This window comes from Malus sylvestris, chromosome 16 (genome assembly GCF_916048215.2).
Source record: "Malus sylvestris chromosome 16, drMalSylv7.2, whole genome shotgun sequence".
NCBI classification, from domain to species: domain Eukaryota; kingdom Viridiplantae; phylum Streptophyta; class Magnoliopsida; order Rosales; family Rosaceae; genus Malus; species Malus sylvestris.
The window spans coordinates 7,570,147-7,586,223 of NC_062275.1; the positions used below are offsets into that span (position 1 = coordinate 7,570,147).

The following is a 16,077-nucleotide window of genomic DNA, read 5'->3' on the forward strand; positions in this document are numbered from 1 at the left end:
CCTTTATTCACCAACGGGGGTGGCCGATAAGGTGGGGGTTTATCTGAAGTACTGGAGCCTTCCTTTCCGCTAGTTTCGCCCATCGTAGCTGACATTCCGTACCTCATTCTCTCTTGCTCGCTTGACTTCCTATTATTGAATGATAATACTGGGAAGCTGGGAAGCTCCTTCTCCAGAACTGGCTCCATCATCGGTTGACTCCCTTCAGGAGCTATCTTTTTCTTTCCCCTATCTTTTTCTTCTTCTAACAGTGGGAATAAAGGAATGATTGGTTCATTTCTCATAACTACTTGGCTCATCCCGCTCCCCTGAGCCCCTTTTGGAGTAGAGAACTCCAAATCCAGTCTTCTATGTAGATTCCCCGTTAGTGTACAGAGCCTACTTACTTCTCCCTTGGTTTCCAAGGAGATTCTTTCCATGCTTTTCAGCACTTGGATCATCGTAGCATGTAGTTCTTCATTAGTTCCATTTCCTTCCGATCTCTCAGATGCAGTTGGGCTCTCTAGGACCACTTGTCCTGATGGGGAGGAAGGGTTTTCTGATTGATCTGCCATTTGTGAAGACTTCCCTTCGGATTGTTTTTGCCAAGTTTTCTAGCTTTTCTTTTTGGACATGCAAGATCAAGAGGTTTATATCCCACCGGGCGTGCCAAAACTATATTCACGTCAGGAATTTCCGTTAGGGATGTTTCCTGGCCGACGAGCACACAGCTCCTCTGGAGGTTGGCGCCGGTTGAGGGCTGCTGTCGGGCTTCTACTTCGCTGTCGGGCTTTGTCGGGCAAGTCTCGTCGGGCAAGACTCTTCAGGCAAGGCTTGTCGGGCAAGGCTGAAAGAGAAGGACAGAGTTAACTTTGAGAGGTGCCTTTGTAGGGCCTTAGGTGTAGGCCTTGAGGCTCACAATCAAGGTTAACTTTTAGGTGCTCAGGCGTGCCACTGCCATCTTCAGCATGGCAGATGTGAAATGGATGTCGAGTTTTAGTTGTATATATGTATATATTCGAGAAACCGTGTTAGTTATCACAGGTGCCTTCGTGGGGCCTTAGGTGTAGGCCTTAAGGCTTCCCATAAATAACTAAACCAGTGCCCAAACACATCATATTTGTTCTCATGGTTGCCGGAGTTTTCTAACTATTATACTTCTGATTACCCGAGTCTAAGAAGTAGAATGAACCCAAATATGTGCCTTTGTGGGGCCTTAGGTGTATGCCTTGAGACTTCCCATCAGAGTTCATTCTTATACTTAAACTCTCTAGACCGCATAACGGAATGAATCCAAATGGATGCCTTTGTGGGGCCTTAGGTGTAGCCTTGAGACTTTCCATCAGAATCCATTCCATGCTCAAACGTTCTATAGAAATCATAATATAATAGAAAGAAAACTAGAGGGTAGGTCGATTACTTGCGCCCCAAGTAACTTCGGACTTCTCGTTTATCAAGGACTGTCGTTGATGGGTTAAGTCCACATAAAGTTCTTTTTTATGCCTTGAGGCCAAGGACTTTTCACTGATCAGATTTACATGCCCGAGGGCTTAAGACTTGGATCTGGTTTGAACACTTAAGATATATTCAAATCGGATTCAAGTATTGGGAAAGCCTTTTAATAGTCATATTGCTAGAAATAACTTGCATATAACTGGATGTATACAACATATTGAAAAGACAAAAACAAAGCAAAGAAGGTCGGGCAAGGTTAAACCTTATCGGGTAAGGCTGCTCGTCTTGTAGGTTCCTATCTTTGTAGTTTTGTCAAGGGTCTGAAGGCTTTAGAGGGATAGAGAGAGAGATTACAAAAGATGAATCGATACTACAACAAGGTTGAACAGGGTAGCAGAGCTATTACAAAGGTTTGGAGGGAGAGTTATCCCGCGAGGGATGAAGGCTTGTCCCGAGAGGGATGAAGGCTGACTATAGCTTTGTTTTGAAGGCAAATCTGACTTTGAGCAGAGTTTGTGCTTGCATTTGTTTGTTTGATTGAGTGTCCTTATTCCTGGATTTTCTTTCTTCTTATATAGACAACTCAGCTTGGGCTTCTGTAGCAGCAGCTTTGCCCGAATACGGTTTGAGGGTGATGACTCATCAGCTATTTTACATGTAATGCCACCATAAAGTGCTTTATTGGTTGTGTAACTCATCAGTCTACACCACTTGGCCTTTGGGTAGGTAAGCAAGTGGTCTTCATGAGCTGCACCAAGTCAGAAATGGCTTTTTCCTGCCTTCTGGGCTTTGACTGGGCTCTGGCTATTTTCCCTTTGGGCTTCCTTTCGGGCCAGCTCATTCCTTGAGCCCAAAGTTCAAGTTTTGATCCAAACAGATAGTTCTTCCTTTAAATGCAGCAATTGTATGCTCTACAAATCAAGACTCATTCAAGGTGTCTGTATGGATGTTAACCTATCAAGATCAGAATTGATATTTGAAGATGAAACTCGTAAGAAAATACCACCTGAAACAGCCTATAAGGCCTAGCATAAAAATAAAGAATATAGCACCTGGATCTCATATTGATCTCCAACAGCCAAACAATTGTCAATTGCAGCAGGAGTGCTTCCCCAGTCCTCGTGCAGCTTCAGTACCATTGCCCCAGTCATTACTATATCATGTAACCCTTCAGGTTTGGCCGTGTTCCCCTAATGTAAGCCAAGGATATTAATGAAAAATGAAGAAAACAGCTTTAGCCATCATTTCAGAAGAAATTATGGACGACGTCTTGGCGGGTGCTCGCGGGAGAAATTGTGAACGTCATCGTGGTTGCTGATTGTAGAGGCTCGGATTGCAGAATAAAAACGCGGGGCTGCACCTAAGTAGTTGATTCCGATGCTTCGTGGGGCTTCAGGAGGAGATATTTTTCAGTGTAACCGGCACATGAATTGGTACACCTAAAGTTCTAAAAAACGCTAGGCGCTAGTTGGGCGCCGGGCTAGCGCCTAGCGCCTAGGCGGCTAGGCAGGGTCTAGGCGGGCGCGGCGGATTTAGGTAAATTTCTTGTATATCTTGTAAATAAGTGCATATTGATACTTACAAAAAATTATACTTGTATGAAATTCATAGATAAGATAATAAAAGAATGATAAAATGCAAAAAGAGTATCCAACAAGTCCAACATTTAAAAACACATTAAGCATATATGTCATATAACCATAGTAAGGAGTATTGTAGGATGACACGTGTACAACAAATTCACAATTTAAAACCATATAAAATGTAAAATAGGAGAAAAATAAGAAAATATATTAATTTAAGATACTTATCTGTAAAAAGCCCAAGGTACACATTATTTAGTTAGCAATTAATTTTGAAACAATGCAAGTTGCTTTGGTACAAGTTTGTTAAAAGACCTTTACAAATTCCGAAACCAAAAAGCTCACGGTACTAACCCCCAAAAAGGCCGACCAATTGTTAAAAAGGCATGCAAATTACAAATTGCTTTTATATCCAATTAAATTAACATGAAATCCAAAAAAAGCTTGCTAAGTTATTTACTTCACACAGGTCTTCCACACAGTCCTAGGCTTGCGCCTAGCACTAGCAGCAACAGTGAAATACAATAAAAGAATTTAAAAATAAGTAAAATGAAAAGATGGTGGGGACCATCTTAATGATAAAACCGTGCAATTAAACAGACAAAAGAGCTTCATCTTCTTCCTCGCACAACGTCGGGCTCTGCAACAAATTTTTTTTTAGATTCCGCCGTTCTCCACATATGCCCGCCTAGACCCCGCTCAGCCCCGCCTAGTCCCGCCTAATCCCGCCCAGACGTCCGCCTAATATGCTTTCCGATTTTGTGACCGATTAGGGCTTAATCGTGGCGGTAACTGGCCGTTCAGCGCCTAGGTGCCGCCTAGACCGATTTTTAGAACACTGGGTACACCACATGTCACTATACAATAGTGTGAATTGTGTATTAAAAAGTTAATAACTTAAAAAATAAAATTTCTCGTCACTTACATAAAAACACGTGATGCACTACCCGTTGAATGTTAGCCTAGTTTTCATATATTTTATTAAGAGTGTTACTAGGCCCACCCCAATGTCTTATTTCTTCACCCACCTTTTTATAAAAAATTTAATGACATATTTACTTGTTGATGCACAAAACCGAAAGGTCTTGGAACAACGTAAATCCGACCGTGAATCATGCAAACGCCCAAGAACACAAAGATGTATCGTGGTTCAACCTAATGTTTGGGTTACGTCCACACTGATGTTGATTGTATTTCTCTGTATGGATGTATGGATTACAAGTGTGAGGGGGAGTCTCCCAGAGAAAGAGAGTGTTGTCTCTGAGTTGTTTGAGACTTGTTTTGGGGGTATACCCTAGTCTGATTTGTGAGGGGGGAGGAGTCCCCTTTTATAGAATAAGGGGCTCCTCCTTTTACATAATTATGGGTTGGGTAATAAGGCCTAAATGTTGAGGCCCAATGTGTCAAAGTCTGAGGCCCAATATGTGTGGTACCAACATTACTCTTATTAAAAGGACTTTTAGACCCCTATTTATAAATTCATTATAATGTTCTTATAGTTATAATAAAAAAATAATAAATAAATTGGCCTAGCGAACTTTTCCTTTCCCCCACCTCGTTTCTCTATCCCCTGTCTCCAACAACATTGATCAAACCAAAAAAAAAAACACAATTCAACTCATGGAATTAGGGATTCTGGGAATGAACTACAACTGTGAATTGCAAAGGAATGAGGGAGGGGACAAGACTTACGTGTCGGTCAACCTAGAGATGACCAGATCCAACAGCACATGCACGCACATGATGGAGAGTACTAAGAGAAAGACATCCAACCTCCGACCCATTTCTCACTCTCTCTCCGATCATTTAGTATGTTAGTCCCCTGTTTCTCTGTCTTTCCCCTGCTTCTTTCTCCTCGTCACCCTCCTATTTTGCTCTCTTCGATGGCGAGTACGAGAGGTCGATTGTTTCTTTTTAATATTTTTTTAAATCAAAAAAGAATTTCAATATATTAAATGTTATTTTAGGAATAATGGTGGGTGTAGAAATAACATATTACTTTTTTTTTAATATTTCATAGTGGGTGAATTTATAATGTGGGTATAAAAATAAGATAATTAGGTGGGTTTAGTAGCACTCTTTATTAATTCTGACCAAATTTATTGCTAATATACTGAAATGCCCTCACAACAAAATAAAGTGCAATTTTATTCAAATGCAAAAGTTGGGATTAATTATACTTAACACCCCTTGAAGTTTATCGTTTTTTCACAAAAACCTCCTCAAGTTTGAAACATTACACTAACACTCCTTCACCTTTTGATTCACTTTCACATCCACCCCTCAAGGACCCCTTAAGGACGAAATTAGCCTTGTAGTTAATTATTTAAAAATAAAAATTAATAAATAAATAAATTAAATTTTAAAAAAATATATTACAATGAAACATTAAAAAAAATAAAAGAAACCCTAGATGCATGGCTTTTAATTTATATCATTGAATCCAGACTAGGATCACCTTTGGATCCTAGCCTGCGGAACCACTTGACCACAACATTCCAGTCTTTCATTTTCATCTTGCCTTGTTTTGTGTGAGAATTTTTCATTATTCATGACCACATGATGAAAAATGGAAGGATGGGATGTTGTGGTCATGTGGCTCCACAGGCTGAGATCCGGAGGTGATCCAGTCCATTGAATCCCTTCCTCATTACCAATTTATTAGGCAGCACCCTAAATGCATATATATCATATATCATCAGCATTAAAGCTTTGAAAACAAGGGGCGATGAGCATCCTAAGCTAGAGAAACATTTTTCCCTGTTGATCTCATACTGTTCACATACTCCACCCAAAGACAAATGGGGCATATATGCAAGGTCATTTTTACTGAAGGAGTCATTAATAACATGCATAGCCATTGCTTCTTTTGCTATAAGCCTTTTCTGGTGATCATATCGAAGGAGCTTATCTAGAAAATCAATAGCCTCTGGAGAAACCAGATGCTGATTTCACACATTGATAAATCTTATAAGAGGATTTCTTTTGTTTTTACTAGTGTTCAAATGTAATTTTTTTTATTTGATTTATTTATCTATTAATTTTTACTTTTAAATAATTAACTACAAGGGTAATTTCATCCTTAAGGGGTCCTTGAGGGGTGGATGTGAAAGTGAATCAAAAGGTGAAAGGGTGTTAGTGTAATATTTCAAACCTGAAGAGGTTTTATGAAAAAACGATAAACCTCAAGGGGTGTTAGGGCTGGGTTCGGTTCATTTTTTTTCGGTTCGGTTCAGTTTTTTCCATGAAAATTGTTTTTTTTTTTTTAAATCTAGATATTGGTATGTTATTTAGCTGCCCTAAAATCATTCCCAAAAACATAATATCGTTTAGACCTTAAACTTGATAAATAGGGTGATAAACTATATTACTGAAACCTAGCTACTCGAACAAATAATATCAAATCAAGTTGTTTTCATGACTACCTGGAACAATAGGCTCTTATTCTGTGTATGCAAGAAAAACCATCCTCATGGCATGACGTCCATCCAAGCGGAGAACAGTCATCAACCTGTGATTTATAAATTCTCTCTGAGAAGCTTACGGTTTTCCTTGCAGTATCCGTGGGTGGGTGGGTTATATATTGCATAGGAGATCAATGAGATGGGAAAGGAATATATGCCTATTATCATCCTAATGATTGTTATTTGCTGCAGGTTTGATATACATAGAGAAATACATATCCAATGCAAAATAATATTTGAAATGTGGCATGCATATAGTACAGTTTACTCTTGTTTTCATGTTTCATCTTGTTTTTTTTTTTTCTTTTATTAAAATCTAGATATGGGTAAAGAAACAATATTTTGGGCTTAAAGTTTGGGTTTAGAGTTTCTAAATGTTTTATTTTTAATATTTTGGGTTTAAAGTTTGGCAACATATTGGACTTGGCATATTTGAGCTTACAAATTGGGTTTAGAAAATACTACCCAAAACAGATAATTAAATTAAAAAAAAATATATTAATTTAATTAATTCTGTTCAGTTCAATTTCTAGACCACTAAAACCGAAACCAAACCAAAAGAATTCGGTTCGGTTCAATTTTTTCGGTTTCAGTTTCGGTTTTCGGTTTTTTTAACCCACCCCTAGGTCTTAGTTCTTCCCTTCTCAACATTTTTTTTCTTGATTATTTTTCTTCAACATTATTTAAGCATGAGTAATGCGCAAAAAAGAAAGTCCCGGGCATATACTTTCCACATGTTGTACTAAGCTCAAGATTGTTTCCATTGTAGTGGTGAACGCCAACCTTGGCGAGCATATGTATTATATAGTACTCGATCTTAGATTTCTAGAAAGGTGGGCAATTGTTGGAAACGATAACCAGCTTCCCATCGGAGTTGCGGAGGGAATCGATGACATCTTGTAGCCGATACTGTGTACTTGCCACACTTCATTACGTGAGCAAACCGGGTGTTGATGCTCTCGTGGGTCTTCTTTGTCTTCTTCGGGGCCACAATTTTCGATGATGGAAGGTTCTTCATTTCTCGGAGGAACTCTCTGCGGCCGAAGGTGAATTGGTTTGAAGAAGTCTTCATCCCTTTTGAAATTGTTTTTTCTTCAATCATTTCAATCACTAAAAATCTCAAACCTTTTACAACTAGTTTCCAACAATCAATTCAAATAAGTAAATCCAAAAGGATTCAAATCAAGCTTGTGAGAAAGGAGACGGGAAAAGAAGACGGCAACAAAGGGAAGGGTAATTATTATTATAACAGTTTAGAAAACTTGGCTAAAATTTATTTTGTGCCTTTAAAAATGGCCAATTTTCCAAAGTTTCCGCCTTATTTAATTTTTTTAGCATAAAATTATTTTATTTTATAATTTTATTTTTTATTCACGTGGTCTTCCAGGTTAAAAAAATATGAACCTCCTTTTGCCACATCATCACTTAACGTCCAATTTAACAGATTAATTAATGGAGGTCTAACATTATAACGAATTCATAAATTGATATTCATAAATTAAGGTACGACATTCTAATGTTTAAAATATAAAGTATGAGATTGTGCTGCGACTTATAATTGAGGTAGATTTGTATAATTTGCTCTATTCTATAAAAAGGGCACGAACTGAGCAACTTTTTTTTTTTTTTGAACAAGCGATATTATTTTTACCAAGGAGAAGGGTAGGTTTAGCCTCACAACGAATTAGCAATAATACGGTTCAAATTCGCCTTTGACGAGAATCGAATATAAAAACTCCCGCTTAAAATTAAAAAAAATACCACTAGATTGTAATACGTAGAACAAAACCTCAGCATAGCCACAAGGATCCGTTGCTCCTAGGTTTAAGTCAAGTGAAGTTGGGAAGCCAACACTATTTGGATCCTTCACACTTGCAAATAAGGGTGAGTTCGGTTCCATTTGATTCGGTTTTTTGTCGGAACCAGAAATGAAACCGAAATTACTGTTTGGTTTAGTTCGATTTTTTTTTTTTTTTTTGATTTTTTTCAATCCGATTTCGGTCTAGTTCGGTTTTTTCCATGAATTTTTTTTTTTTTTGATAAAAAGTAAACTTTCATTACTAGAAAGTTACGTACATAACAAAAGGCCACAACTAACCACAAACAAAAAAAGGGCCAGCACAACAACAACCAAACCCAGGGTTGAGACCGAAAAAGAAAGAAAAAAACCTAAAAACCTGAAAACCCTAGCCGACGTTAAGCAAGCTCCGGCGACCATGAACCAGCAACCAACAAACACCAGAGGTGAAGACCAACCAAGCCCCAACAACAAAAAGAGAAGCAGACGTCGACGTCCTCCATCGAACTCCACACAAAACTCATTCGCCCCCACCAATAAAACCTTGATGCAGTTGTATTATATGTGAAGATCCGGTAGACAATAAAACGATTAAATGTAAAAACATGAAAGAAATAGCCAGAATCTTCAATTCTATATGACATACAAATATACTAAATATAAAGGAAACAAATAACACAATAAATAGAACCGAAACTGCATCCTACTTACAAGCTGCCGCAGGCTTCTCTTCGAGGCCACCAAGTCAGCCAAACAATAGTGAGCAAATACAGCACACCAAGAAATTGGGCAGTGAGTTCTGCCGATTTGACACGAAAACTGAGGGGAGGTGGGATTGGAGGTTGGGGAAGTGGTTGAGCTTGATTTCTGAGGTGGGATTTCTGGGTTTTGGTTGTGTTTGGTTGGAGAGAGAGAGAGAGAGAGAAGAGGATGATGAAAGATGGGAATTGGGAACGAAGTGGCTAGGATTAAAGTCTTAAAGAAAAGTTGGGATTGGGATGAAAGATGGGAATTGATAACCTATTAAACAATTATTTATGATCCAGGTTTTTTAAATATGCTACTCATAGTGGTATTAGTAAGAAAAAACTTACTGTCAAAATGGTTTTAAGTGAAAGATACTCAATCAGGAATGGGTTCGTCGACCCCCTTGGTTATAATTTTTTTTGTGTTTTTTATAATTAAAATATTTTTCAGTTCGGTTTTAGTTTTTCGGTTTGACAGTTTCGATTCTTTTTGTTTTTTCAGTTCGGTTTATTTGGTCTTGGTCCTGTTTTTAGGACTGGTTTGGTATTGTTGTGCTTTGAAAAAAAACTGTTGTGCTGTGAGAATAAGCGGCTGTGAAATAAATCAGCAAAGTGTTTGGTAAACTTTTTTGTAAAAGTGCTTTTGGAAAAAAAACAGTCTGATAGTGGGTCTTTTCATTAAAAGAGCACTGTAGCTCCGTGTGCTTTGAAAAAAAACCAGTTTTCCAAACCTGCAAATAGCAGCTTCAGCTTTTTCCTTTGATTTCAGCTTATTCTCACAGCAACTTCCAAAATAAGCCCCTTTTTTTTCAGTTTACCAAACACTTAAAACCCTCACAGCTTTTTTTCATGGGTTTTTTTTTTAAAGCACCTCACTCCCAAATCACCTCTTAGTCTAGTATTTTTTTTTTCCTGTTTTTAGTCTAGATTTTTCGAACCCACCTCTACTCGTAAAGGTAAGAGACAGATGAACCCATATTCATCTCCCTTCATCCCACACACGTCATTACGATTTTGGTTTCCCTTTCCCTGTTTGCGTCCTACACATTTGCAGGCCGCAAAAGTAGCTATCTTCACCTCCTTTTCATCCGACATCTTTAGGAACGATTTTGTTTTTCCCTTAACTCTGTTTGGATCCTACCCACTCGCAATAATAAGACCATTTTTGTTTTGTTAAATAAGAGTAATAATAAGGCCCACTTCACCGCCCTTTCCAACACACGTGCCGGCAAAAGTAAAGCTATCTTGACCTCCTTTTCATCCCACATCGAACGATTTTGTTTTTCCCTTACTCTGTTTTGGGTCCTACCCCCTTGCAATAGTAAGATGCGGAATAAATCTCATAAACGATGAATGAGCGTCATGACATATTAAATATGACATACGCGCAATGTCATATATAGTTTATGGAAACACGTAACAAACATCATTGAATTAAATAAAGCGCGTCATCTATTTCAATTTGAGACGTGGAATATGTGTTATAAACAAAGGAATAAGCATCATGGTATACTAAACATGGTATATGTAGGGGTGGATTTTTTTTGCCAAATTGCCGTACCAACCGAATTGCCAACCGTGCCATACCGATTTTGTGCCAAATTTTTTGTACCAATCGGTAATGGTACGGTATTGTACCGTACCGAAATTTCATGGTACGGTATTGGTAATGGATACAATTACCACGGTATTACCGTACCATACCGAAAATACAATATAATTTATAATTTATATAATACATAATTATATAACACATATTTATAATATTCCAATAATTTGAAAATAAAACCGTATTTATATTAGCATTGTTGTTGGTGACTTTGATCTCTTAAAATTGTGGAAATCAAACACAAAAGACTTCCTAATTCTTTCACAAATAGCCAAAATATCTTTGTAACCCCCACTTCTACTGTTGCTAGTGAAAATGCATTTAGTCTATGGATGAGGGTTGTGAACCCTTTTAGGGTATCCTTGACTCCTAAAATAATTGAGGCACTAGTGTGTACTAGTGGTTGGCTTAGGGCATGTGAAGTAAACTTCTATAAGGACCAACGGAAGATATGCTTCAATTTTACAAGGAAATAGAAGAAGAGAAAACAAGAAAGATATGCTTTAATTTTTTTAGTAAATTTGTTATTAAATGGTTTTCAACTTTAATTCTTCTTGCTACTAATTAATATGTTTTATTTGTTTGTAATGTAAGCTTGACACAAACTCAATCTTCTACAGGTTCAATGCCTCCTCCAAAAGCTTCGACATCTCAAGCTTGAATAACTGATCAATGAATTCTCCTTTTTGAAGTTTACTTCCAATTTTCATTTGGTTTGAAACTTTAATTTCTATTTGGATTGTTAACTTCTATTTGTTTTGGTTCGTAACTTTTATTTAGATTGTAAGCTTAATTTTCATGATGAATCTTGATCCTTCATTTGAATTATTATGTGTGTGAATTGTGAATAATGAATAATAGATGAATTTAATCTATAATGTATGAGATAAAGGTACAAAAAAAAAGTTTTGCCCTTGAATTGGGTTAAAAAAACAAAAACATATTTTGTCCCAAAACAAAATGGCAATTACCATTGCCATACCATGCCAACCAAACTTTTGGCAATACCAAACTTCGGTATACCGAAAGTTTGGTACGGTAATGGTAATAGATTTTTCCAAACCGAAAGTTTAGTACGGTAATTGGTACAAGGGTTTTGGTACGGTAACCGTACCGAACCCACCCCTAGGTATATGCACATAAAGTGTGTCATAAATCGTTCAATACATGTCCTGAAATATGTTTAATGACATATGTAATGTATTTTTTAATTTGAAAACAACATAATCCATCTAGAAAGCAAGATATTTACCTCAAATAAACTAGTATTGATTCCATTATCAAAGTATTACAAAAGACAATCTCACAATCAACACATTTAATAAAATGTGCAGAGCTATCCAACTAAAATAAAATTATAAATTCACTTAATTTAAAATTTCACACACTAGCTAGTCTAATGTTTTACCTATTGGGATGAAGTCATCAATATACTCAACCCACTATATTCTTAATGCATCAATTTCCCATTGAGTACATGTAGCTTTTTCTCTGAACTGCAACAAATCACAACCAAAGGAAACGTGTCACGACAAAAACTAATTTCAGTAATACATAATTCAATATTAATTGACTTGTTTTATTAACACCCCATATTTTTTTGACTACACCCCACATACTTAATACACCCTACATCTATTTTTTAACTAAAAATTTATCTTAATACACCCCACTTATTTTCCAATACTACCCTTACACCCCACACCCCTCTACATAAACCTCACACCCTACTTAAACCCTACAATCAAACTCTTCCTTAATTAAATTATTCAAATAGTTTTTTATGCTTTGTTTTTCTACAAAGAACGTGCTAGAGTTTTGGGGGAGAAGATAGTCATAGATTTCTCAAATATGTGGATCACATTATGAGAAGAAGTATATGCCCATATTGTCTTTCTTGCTTATTTTATTTTTGAATATTTCTGGGCAACTGTAGGATCAAAAAAGAAATTTTAATGTTACGATTCATGCCTAGTATCTAAAGCTCCACCCAAAAGTTCCCTTTGCATATCAATTAGAGATTTTAAATGATTTTCATGCAAAGGAAAATGTAAGTCAGGAGATGTATTTATGAAGAAATATATAAGCACATGCATTTTTTTTTAAATTCTAATAATACAAAAGTTGGAGATGACATTTTAGTTTCAAACTTATGGATGATATAGATGTTGGAATCTATGTCGAAGTTACAAATTATACAAATGTTGTAGTCAATACCCAAGTGACAGAGCTACGGACGACGTCGAAGCCTCCAAAACATTGATTTCATGTTTCATTCGTCAAAATTAACCTCTTTTTTCATTAACTATGTTGTGCTTTTAGTTAGGGTTTTGTTTTATAATGGAGGTGAGAGTATATTTAAGAGCTTGAAAGAAAACAATCTGGCCTCGTTTGGCAGCTCGGACTGTACTGATTATTTCTGTCGGATAGGATAAATAGCCATCGGATAGTACTGACTAAATTAGTCGGGCGTTTGGTGCAGTATCGGATTAATGACCGTATTATTTATACTGTGTTTGGTATTATACCGGATAGAAGGAATCAAACTTAAAATAAAATTAAAAAAAAAAAAAAAAGCTGAAATCATCTCTCTTGTTCCAGATCTCTCCGCCGTACCCCCCCCCCCCCAAACTCCCTCCCTTTCTATCCCTTCTTCTTCTTCCCCGTCTGCTCCCCTGAACTAAACCCCACCACAAAGGCAGCAACAAGAAACCCAGCAAAACCCACCTTTCAGATTCTCATCGTTTTTTTCCCAATCCTTCTCTTTTTTTTTTAGCTACAAATCAACCCAGCAAAAAAAACACACCACAAACCAAGAAAATTCACACAAGGGACTTTGTTTTCTATTAGTCCTAAAAAACAATTGGAAGGAAATTCACAGAGGACACCTTTTTTTTCAACAAACCAAGAACACTCATCGGAGAGAAAAATGGGGCTGACTGTGATTTTGGGCATTAGGTTGGGGAAAAACATTGACAAAATTCGATTTGGAGGAGGGGAAGAGCTGAGTGACGCCTCCAGTTGGCGAATTCCTCAGCTTCCATCCGCCCCTTTCTGTATATCCCTGTGGAATATGTTGTTTCGCTACTGGTCTCCTTTTGTCTCTCTTTCACTCTCTTCTTTGTTCCTCTGTATGCTTTCCGTCGGACGAGACGGGAAATTAGTCGGCGAATGACTGCAGAGGAGTGGCGCCCGGGGTGGAGAACTCGTCGAGGAACTGCTCGAAGGCCCACTTTGAGAAGTCGTTAACGGCGGCTTCGTGAAGTTGGAGAGGACAGCGCCCTGACTAATTATCCCGAGCTTTTGGGCTGTTTTAATAGTACGGTGTCAACTGTATAAAATTTGATGGGCCGGATAATTAAGTGGGTGCTTTTTTAGTACGAGAGTGCACTAAACAACTGCTCCCGTATTATTTATCTTATCCGATGCTTTATACGGCATGCCAAACGAGGCCTCTTAGAATACATATTGACAAATAGTTGGGGTGTATTCAGAAAATAAATTTTGTTTTTTTAATACATATATGGCCTAAATAGTAATTGCATATTAGGGTATATAAGTTATTTAGTAATAAAATATTATGTAGGGTTTATTCAACACTTAGTGGGGTGCTAATAAAAAAAACCTATTAATTTTCATGGTTTATATTTGTCAATGACGACTGCAGAAGCAGGTATCCCTTATCAGCCTCCCCAATTGCCGGTAGTGCATGTACAAATTCTTGAACTCGCCGAAATATAACCCCGACCATTTTATACACATTTGTTAATTGAAAATAATTAGTGATTAGACAATATTCTGAACACCTAGTTTTCAACAATGTTAGGAACATAAACAATGTTATATAAATGGAGGTGGATTGTCAGCATTTCCATGTCCATACTTTTCTCATCCCTTCTTGTTTTGTGTAGTCACGGTTAAGTCACGTCAACATTTTATATTCATATTACTTTTTGTTTTATTATTTTTGTAAAAAAATTAATATAAAATATTAACGTGGCTTAATCGTGACCACACAAACAAGAGGAATGCGAAAAGTATGAAAATGGGAGGGCATATAATCCACCTCCAGCAATATCAGCAATGACCAATAAAAAATCTCAAAGTCGAAGAAACTTATAGTTGAGTGATATATAGAGTTAAATACAATCAAATAGGCTACTCTTTAGGCCAGAAAGAAGTTGGAACAAAGAAGTATGCTCAGTCAAAAGTATAGTTATTTAAGAAGAATGCTTAATCCACAATTAAATGGAAGAAATAAGCTATGATATAAATTACTTACCATGGTCGTAGTTATCTGCTTGGTACCCAATCTGTCTTCAAACTTCAAGGTCCTTTCAAATTCGATCAGCGTAACATGTTCTCTACCCACTGTGCAAACATTAACTCTTTTGTAAATTAATTTCTACCAAACCGTCGTTAACTTTCTCTCTTCCTCTCTCCCTCTTTCCAGTTCACACTATACATGCCCGTCTCATGGCTACCCTCTCTATCTCTTCACAGTCACACAAAACAACCCAAAATTGAAAGTCACAATCTAACCAAGTTAACATATCACATTAAGATAAACAAAATTACCATGACGCACAAATCAAACCAAGTTAAAAATTTCAAAGAAATATATACAATAAAATATGAAAGAAATAGAACAACTTACAAAAGTGGAGATGCCAGCAAATGCAAAATTCCAAGCACTACAGCAGAACCTAACTAATAATAATCTAATAATCCGACCATAAAAATGCATATATGTTGATACATAGATATATACATGCACAAATAAATATATAGAAAGATTAGGGTTTACAAAAGTTAAAGCACATACCTTTAAAAGGCGAAAACCGTTATAAGAGAAAACGGAAGCTTACACCGAAATTAATTTTAGGGAAATGATAAACACACACCTTTTATAACTTCTTACACACTCCTGGTTAATCATGTTCATTATTTTTGTTTGATTTATTCAATCCGATGGCATGAAACAAAGAAAAAATATGGAAAAAACTATAAAATGTGTGTAAAAATCAGCTTCCTAATTTTATGAACACCTGGTGAGAGGGAGAGTAGTCATGGCAAATTCAGTCGTTTTCAGAACTGCACACTTCCCCACAAATTGAAAAGTCAAAAATCAAATAAATTAAAAGAAAAAAAAAAGAATTAACGACCGGTGGTTTGATGATGATGGGATGGAAGAATTTGACAATATGTTGATTTGGGTTTTTGTCGTTTCACGAACCGTGATGATTAGGATTGGAAAGAAGATAGCATGTTTGAAATGATTTGACAATAATTTGACAATATGGGATGGAATAATTGATGAATAGGTTTGGAAAGAAGATAGCATGTTTGAAATAATCAGAAGAGCACTGAGCTTTTAGGGTTTAAGGACAAAGAGATTTGAGAGCTTTTGAGGATTTGTTTTTTGAGAACTTTAACGAAAAGT

At 36.7% G+C, this 16,077-nt stretch overlaps 1 long non-coding RNA gene across 1 annotated transcript; it reads right to left on the reverse strand.

The window, feature by feature from the left end:
* Nucleotides 1-8,533: 8,533 nt before the first annotated feature.
* LOC126608769 (uncharacterized) lies at nt 8,534-9,439 on the reverse strand. The gene is made up of 2 exons (XR_007617963.1): nt 8,991-9,439; nt 8,534-8,822 (listed from the first exon to the last, which is right to left on the reverse strand). It is a non-coding gene; the product is annotated as an uncharacterized LOC126608769 (long non-coding RNA).
* Nucleotides 9,440-16,077: the final 6,638 nt, after the last annotated feature.